The 8,265-nt window shown below is 29.8% G+C and overlaps 1 long non-coding RNA gene across 1 annotated transcript; it reads right to left on the bottom strand.

The window, feature by feature from the left end:
- Positions 1 to 5,411: 5,411 nt before the first annotated feature.
- Positions 5,412 to 7,156, bottom strand: LOC129304074 (uncharacterized). The gene is made up of 2 exons (XR_008591590.1): positions 6,660 to 7,156; positions 5,412 to 5,547 (listed from the first exon to the last, which is right to left on the bottom strand). It is a non-coding gene; the product is annotated as an uncharacterized LOC129304074 (long non-coding RNA).
- Positions 7,157 to 8,265: the final 1,109 nt, after the last annotated feature.

The raw sequence follows: 8,265 nt of genomic DNA, 5'->3' as shown, positions 1-8,265 counted from the left end.
TACTAGTAAACTCATCCCTTCTATTCTCTCTATGCTTATGCCAACACTTGTAATTTTCATCAATTTCATAGCATACTAAATGGTCTTCCATCTCAGATGCACTAATTTGCTTCAAAAGACCATATCTTACACAAGGGTACACTATTCTTCTAGGGTCTTTTACATGCTCAAGAGTGAACTTCATAAACTCTTTCACATCATTCAAATACTCTTTACTTAATCGATTGGAAGACATCCCTTCTCTATCTATAACTTTATAATCTAAAAGATAATTCATTCAAGGAAATGTGATTAGTGACTCATGAATATGGAAAGGAAAGGAATAATAGAAAAATTATCAATAAAGAAATTGACTACTCTACATATAATATAGAGTAATTAATGAATCATGAGTCACAATGCATAAGCATTCACATACTCCTTCAACCGCCGATAAAAAATTCGGCAGCATAACAACATAAAGAAAGTATTTCTCAAGCTAAAACCCTCTTTTCATTCTTGGCATTTCACTCAAAAAACTAATTCCAACTATATACAATCACAAAACCAACAAAATTCTTACAAAATAGCATTTTCAAATTAACTCTAATTATTATAAAATTATATATAAAATTCGTTCAAAATTCATAGAAAAATGAAAAACACTATAAACATCATTTTGAATCAATATTTTCTGTCTCATTGATCATTATAAGATTACAAATATCCTATATTAGCAATATCAAGCCAAGAACAAATCATTTTTTACCAAATATAAAAATATCAATAAAATAGCAATGATTTTTACAGAAATCGCACGTCATTTTTCGTCACTAAAATAAACTCCAATTGTAATGAAAATTGGTATACTAGTACATTTCAATATGTAGTTTTGAATGATAAAACTACTCTAATCAAAAAATGCACGAAATTTAAATTAAAAATTATTGAAATAAATCAGTCAAAATTCGTAGAAAAATACAATCATCACAAATATCTGATTTTGATCACTAATTTTCATCTTAATAATCATCCTAAGGCAAAGCAAATCATCTACAATCATTCTCAAGTCAATAAAACACCAAACATTAGCAATTTTCAACACCCCACAATATTAAAATGGGCAAAAAATGAGGAGATATTTAAACAACAAAAATCAACTAATAAAACAATCCATAATCTTAAATAAATCAATCCCATAATCTAGAAATCTAAGCATATTGGAAGAAAATGAAGAAAAACTATAGAAATCACAAACCCATGTACTTTAAAAAAGAGAGGATGAAACATAGAGGAAGCCAATGAGAGAGGAACCGGACGGTGTAGGAGAAGCACTTTCACGCCAGCGAGGGACTAAGGTGGTCGACGGCAACAATGGAGGCAGATTGAGAGATTTCTATTGATTTCTTGTAGAAGAGGAGAAGAGAGAAAACCAGGACGACGAACGGGCGGGAATGAAAAAATGAACTTGAAAACTGAATAAAAATGAGAATAAATGACGGGTATTCATATACCCATCATTTATTCCAGAATATATGACGGGTGTTTTAACACCGGTCATATATAAGAAAGGCTTTAAATGATGATTGTTTTAAACAACTGTCATTTAAAGCCTAAAATTCTTTTACTTTTTTTAAATAAAAAAAAATCAAACGTTGGCCAGGAATATATGATAGGTGTTTGACAAACCCGTCATATATAGTTCTGGACTTTAAATGACGGGTGTTTTAAATACCCGTCATTTAAAGTTTTAAAAATTTTTATTTTTTTTATTTTAAGAATATGAATCAGCGGGCACCAATGTATAATGGTTTTTTTTTATAACTGTCATATATTGTTTAAACTTTATATGATGGGTATTTAAAATACCCATCATTTAAAGTTCAAATTTATTTTTTATTTTTTTTCTTCCAGTAAATGAAATGTTGGGCTGAAATAAATGATAGAGTTTTTTAATACCCGTTATTTAAAGTCTAGTAATATATGATGGTTTTTTTAAGACCCGTCATTTATTTTGTCACCATCACCCGCCTATCTCATATATGACGTGTTTTTATTTGACCGTCATTTTTCATGGCGTCTTATATTTACGTTTTTGCAGCAGTGTCTACTTGAAAGTAGATTTTTGTGAATGTTTTAGATAGATCTCTGTCTTTCTTCTAGTTGCTTTTTTGTGGTATCAGCCACTTATCTGGATGAACTACATATGGTTGCTAATAAGGGTACATATTTTTAGATTAACAGCATTTGCTGCTCTTATCATAGCCGTTGGAGCTATAGATAATGTCATCAAAGCATGTGAATGCTCAGAGTTAAAGCCATTATGATTAGACTGGCATAGTTGTACACATATGATTTACATTAAAGTTTGAACCTAGGATATCTTCCAAGTGGGGGAGTTAGTGTTGCTACTAGGACAACTAGCCATTGATATAATATAATATTTTTTTTTAAGCACAAATTATGCATATATTTCTTTGATTACTTTATATGTTGTGAATTAAGTTTCTTTAAATGTATAAGACTTCTTAAGAAAAAGGAGATGTCTATATAATTTAGACAATTATTAAAAATATGTGCTATTTTGTTAACAAATTAAAACTATATTTTCAATTTAAAAAAGTTCAAAAAATAAACATATACCGTCTGATTGTGATAAGAAGTAAAAAAAAAAAAATTGGAGAGAATTTATTTAAAAAATTGTTATTCATTGAAGAATGAAGAGGGAGCCTGCAGTAAATTGGAAGACCTCTCATGAATTTCATGTTTTATATTGATATTAATATACATGTGTGGAAACTTCCAGCATTAACCTTATGCTTAGTATAAAAGCTTGTTGTGAGACAGGGTTTCTTTTGTCACGTACGTTTGCCATCCCGTGAGTATAGCTGGCTTATGTACATAGTCGGCTCCAACGTTTGAATGCGACATGCAGGACCACAACAATTATATTTGATCTTAATTAATTATTATCTCTTCTTCTAATTTTATTTATAAGTCATTAATTCTACCCGTCTTATGAAAACTAATGAAAATTTAAAAACTCGTTGACTGTATTTAAAATTTTAATAAATTTATAATTTTGCCTCTATTTATAAAGGAATGGGTGAGAAGTCTGACAAAATTTTCAATAATGCACACCAACATTTGATTTGAGGTAAAAATATGTTTCTGTTGGTCTTTTTTGTAGTAGTGTTGTGATAAAAAAAATTAAATATATGCTTTATAATTAGGATAAAAAAAAGTGTTATTTTTTTGGATCCATGATCTTCTCATTTTATTACTCAAAGATGCTTTAGACCATGTTTGGTATACAATAATCTTGAAGATGGAAAAGGAATTGGAAGAGGATTCCATACACAAGCAAGTTTGGTACAACTGAATTTGCATGCTCAAGAATCCCAATTCCAGCAAATGAGGCATAATCCGATTCCATCATGATACCCAAATTAAAGAATATGTTTGGGAATCTCAATTCTAATTTTAAGTCCGATTCTAATGTTTTTTGTTTCAAAAAAGTCTTCCATCATACTAAACGGGGCTTAGGGAATCCTGAATTCATTCCACAACGTCCTTGGAAGATGATTGATTCACGGGCACATGTAAATGTCTCTTTCTTGCATCGTTGCATTACAGCTTGTTATGTCTCACAACTTGCTTGAAAGATCCAAACACTACTTCGGAAATATCTTCATCTGCCAAAGGTTTGGGGACCGTGGGAAGGCAACAATGATTTTTGATGATCCCTCATTTTTTATTATGACTAAGGTGTTTTTGTTTGTATTTTGGGAGTCATCAATGAAAAAGATCGAAAAGTATTTCCTTGCTTTTGTAAAGACAAAGTAACTACGTCGATCCAAAAAAAAAAGTCAAAGTAACTAAATGCATCATATGGGTTTAATGTATTATTTTTTAAGAAAATGGTTTGAGATTGTTGAAATTGAAGTAGGCAAGTGGCTAGCTCACTCATAAGTATTAATCTTGATAGGTGTGCATGAAAAAACTTTAGGCAATAAAGAGGAGAAATGATAGAGGTAGAAATCAATTTTTGGAAGACTCACTGAAGATGGAAGTGCCACGGCACCTGTCCGAACTCAAAATATTGAGTTTCATTTTCTGAGTAAAAAAGAATCCTTTTTTCATTTTTATTTTTTGGGCAGAGAGAGCCATCTTTAATTACAATTTTTCAATTTTTCCCTTTATTAAAATTAATGACATAAAATGTTGTATAGAAATTAAAAGGATGCTAACAACTTGTTACAATAAATGAGGGGTAAGGCTGGAAAAAATTAAATACTTTATCTTTGCCATATATTTAATTTAGAACCATAATAGAGTGTTAAAACTTTGTCCTATAATTAACACTTGAGGAGTAAGTATGCGTTTATCAAATAAATCATATGTGGAAGATTTGGAAAGCGGTAGATATAGAGGGAAAAGAGATGGTAAGTGTAATGATGTTATATGGAGAATCATATTCAAAGACTCTTTAAGTAAATTAATTATAGGTAAGGACTAAGAAGAAGTTCTATTCTAGAAAAAAAATAAATCTCATTCCTATTTTGATAATAATTCATTTCGTAATGGTCCTTGTTTATAAATAATTTAATTGATTGATCCTTAAATATTATTCTCCTTATTATATATCACATATGAACTCCCCCCCCCCGTGCGCGCGTGTGTGTATATACATTTACATTTTTTTAAATTATTTTCACTGTCTTCAATTATATATAGGCATGGTTAATGTAGAAAAATTATCTCAAAAATAAAATTGAGTTGGAGCCAAATCTCTTTCGTCGTATTGATTATTTCGTGGAGAGATGAGGAGTGGGCAAAACATAGAGCTAATCAATTTTTTATTCAGCATTATCAAAAACTTTTTTTTAAAAAAGTACAACGCGATATTACGCATTTAAGTCTCATTTAGACTTCTTATACATTATTAGTATAAAAACACTTACAGATTTGAAATGTTCATTGCGTCTCCCCAACCTCATCTAATGTCTAAAATCTCAACCCTTTATTTGAGACATCAGAATTAGATGAAATTTCAACTTATCATAATTTTTTCCCATTCAACAAGAGAATTAATAGAAGTTACGTACTTTTCAATTGATTTAACTCTCTCTCAGTGACAATAAGAATTGAGTGTGTAAATAGATAGAACTTAAGACACTAGAAATACTGAAAAAAAAAATTAAAATACTAATACCAAAAGACCGTAGAGACCAACAGTTATATTTTTCCAAAATTATTAAAAAACATTATTAGATTGAGTTGGAGCCCAACCTCTTTTGATATTGATGGTTTCGTGGGGAGATGTGAAGTGGCCGAAATTAAACAGAGCTAATTAACTTTTCAATCAGCATTATATTTATTTCAAAACATTTTTTTGGAATACAAAACACGTATGAAATGAAACGTTTAAATCTGATTTAGACTTTCTACACATTGTTAAGATGAAAACACACACACAGTGATAATAATAACATGACTCCAATTAAGCAGATAAATCCAGATATATAATCAATACAAACTCTCTCAGTGCGCGCGCGCGAACATGCTCTGCGTTAAAAAACAAAAACAAAGTTTATTCAAGCATAATTACATGGTGCTAAAAAATCATAAGAAAGAAACTTAAAAGTTCCCTATAACAGGGGTGGAAAGAGGGGGGATCAGCAGGGGTCATGGCCCCCCTAACTTTTTAATTTTTTCTTAATAAAATATAAAAATTATATATTTTCAACTCTTCTAAATTGACATATTATAAAAGTTATGAAATACTGGATGGAATTTTCATTTCAATTATACATGTAATTTTTTATGTATGTATAGAGCAAATATTCCAATAGTTTCAAGATATGATTATCATAGAATTTACTTATTTTCAACAAGATAATGCTATACATGCTCTTAAAGTATTGACGTCATTTTATTTTGCTTTCATTTTATATTTGATGAATTATTATTAACAAACTTTGTTAAGTATTGCAACAAAAATCTCAAGATATATTAAATGCTATGTGCTTGATATTTTTCATAAAATCACTTATCCAAAAGTTGAGAAGTTTGGTGCAAGTGTTCTTCTAGAAAAGAAATTACTTTTTTTAATAATCAACCTATTGAAATTTATGATATAAATGAATTTTACTCTGATATAATTTGATCTTATTGACATAAAGATTTTATGAAAATTGAGCACTATTACTACATTGATATATTTATTTACTATGATTATCAATTAAAAAAATTAAATAATAAATTTAATAAACAAGTAATAAAGCTTATTATACTGAACAGAACTTTAGATTTCAATGACACATGTAAATCATTTAATGCTCATAGAGATAATAAATTTTCACTAATTTAATAATAATTTATATTGAGAAGGAAATTGCTAAAATGTTTATCGTAGACGTAATAACTAATGATTGTTATATAAAAAATTAATGAGCAAAACTTTATATATATATATATATATATTGTTATATATGTATAAAATTAAATATAAATAATATTTTTTTAATTATCATGTATACTTTGTTATCTCAGCCCCTTCTAATAAAATTTTTTGACTCCACCCCTGCCTTGGAACACGTAGGTGCAACAAAGTAAACTAGAAAATGGAAACATACATATGTAAAACAATGGAGAGGATTAGGGACACACACACACACATATCATTATGATCTTCATCCGTGGCAACCTTTGGTAAAGTCGCCACAAGGTTGTTTAGTTGACGGAGGACTTTTCGGAGGGACGCTGCTAGTCGTATATCGTATGTTTTGAGGACAACCAGGATTATTATTTGGATCACCCGAAGGATACGTATCAGTGTTTGGCTTAATCGTTTCAGCCAGAGAGACTGTGATAGGATCAATGGAGAAACTGGTCTCCATAAGATCTTTCACATAACTGATGTTGCTGCTGCTGCTGATGCGCCATGAGTCGGCATGAGCCAGGTCGAGCCTAAGGAATAAAGTCATTGGGGTCGCGATCGTAGGAAAGAGAAGCAGTTTGGAGAGGCACTTTGATTTCTTCATTGGATCTCTTTATTATCAATCTTCGCTTCTTAGCTCTCTGACTCTGTGCTACGCACTCTTAAGAAACTCGCTGAGACGTCCTACGTCTCTTTATATTGGTAAACGAAAAAGGTGATCAAGGCGAGAAACTTCACTGCATGTTTCGACAAGTGACTTGTGAGATGGAGAATTAATCATCGCAAGAAAGAGGACAATTATTCGACGTTATCCAGAGAGAAATAAAAGAAAGGACGACCTTTCGAATTACATCTACTTGATAAGACATGACTATTTAATTTAATTTTTTTTCAAACTATAAAGAGTAGACATTACTGCTGTCAGAAGATTATTTCCCCACGCAGAGTATTGAAAGTAAATAAAAATATTTAACAATCATATTAACTTTAATTATTTTTTTATTTTAATCAGTTATAACTTTAATCTTTAAACTTTAAGTCTTGTAATTTAATTTTTATAATTTTAAATATTTAAAAATATTGGTTTCAAGTTTGACTCGGTTATGTTTGAATTCAGAACTTCTTCCAAAGAGCAGATAGTATTGCCACTATTTGGACAACTAGCCATTGACACAATTTAATATTTTTTAAAGTACCAATTATGCATATATTCTTTGATTGCTTTTTTTTAATTATAAATTAAGTTTCTTAAAATGTACAAACATCTTATGAAAAAGGAGGTGTCAATAGAATTCAGACAAAATTCATTAAAAATATGTGTTATTTTGTTAAAACTATATGTGTGCAATTTAAAAAAGTTCAAAAAATAAGCATATACCTGTAATTTATTTTCATAAAATTTATATATATGGATTTCCTGTTCATGATTCGTACCACGCCGGATTGTGATGAGAAGTAATAAAAAAACTGGAGAGGATTTCTTTAAAAAACATTGTCATTCATTGAAGAATGATAAGGGAGCCAGCAGTAAGTTGGAAGACCTCTCATGAACTTCATGTTTTATATTGAATTGAATATACCACATTTTAATAATATATTGATATTAATATTCATGTGTGGAAAAACTTCCAGCATCAACCTTATGTTTGGTATAAGTGTTCAATGGTTGTGTGTGTGAGAGTTTATTTTCTCACGTACGTTTGCCATCTCGTGAGTATAGCTGACTTATGCACATAGTAGACTCCAAAGTCTGAATGTGACATGTAGGACCACCACAATTATATTTGATCTTAATTAATTATTATCTCTTCTAATCTTATTGATAAGTTATTGATTCTACCTGT

The sequence above is a fragment of the Prosopis cineraria genome, unplaced genomic scaffold (assembly GCF_029017545.1).
Source record: "Prosopis cineraria cultivar Desert tree isolate PC_DT_omini unplaced genomic scaffold, ASM2901754v1 PC1, whole genome shotgun sequence".
NCBI classification, from domain to species: Eukaryota; Viridiplantae; Streptophyta; class Magnoliopsida; order Fabales; family Fabaceae; genus Prosopis; species Prosopis cineraria.
The sequence above is the reverse complement of the archived record's forward strand: the minus strand, read 5'-3'. Positions and strand labels throughout refer to the sequence as shown.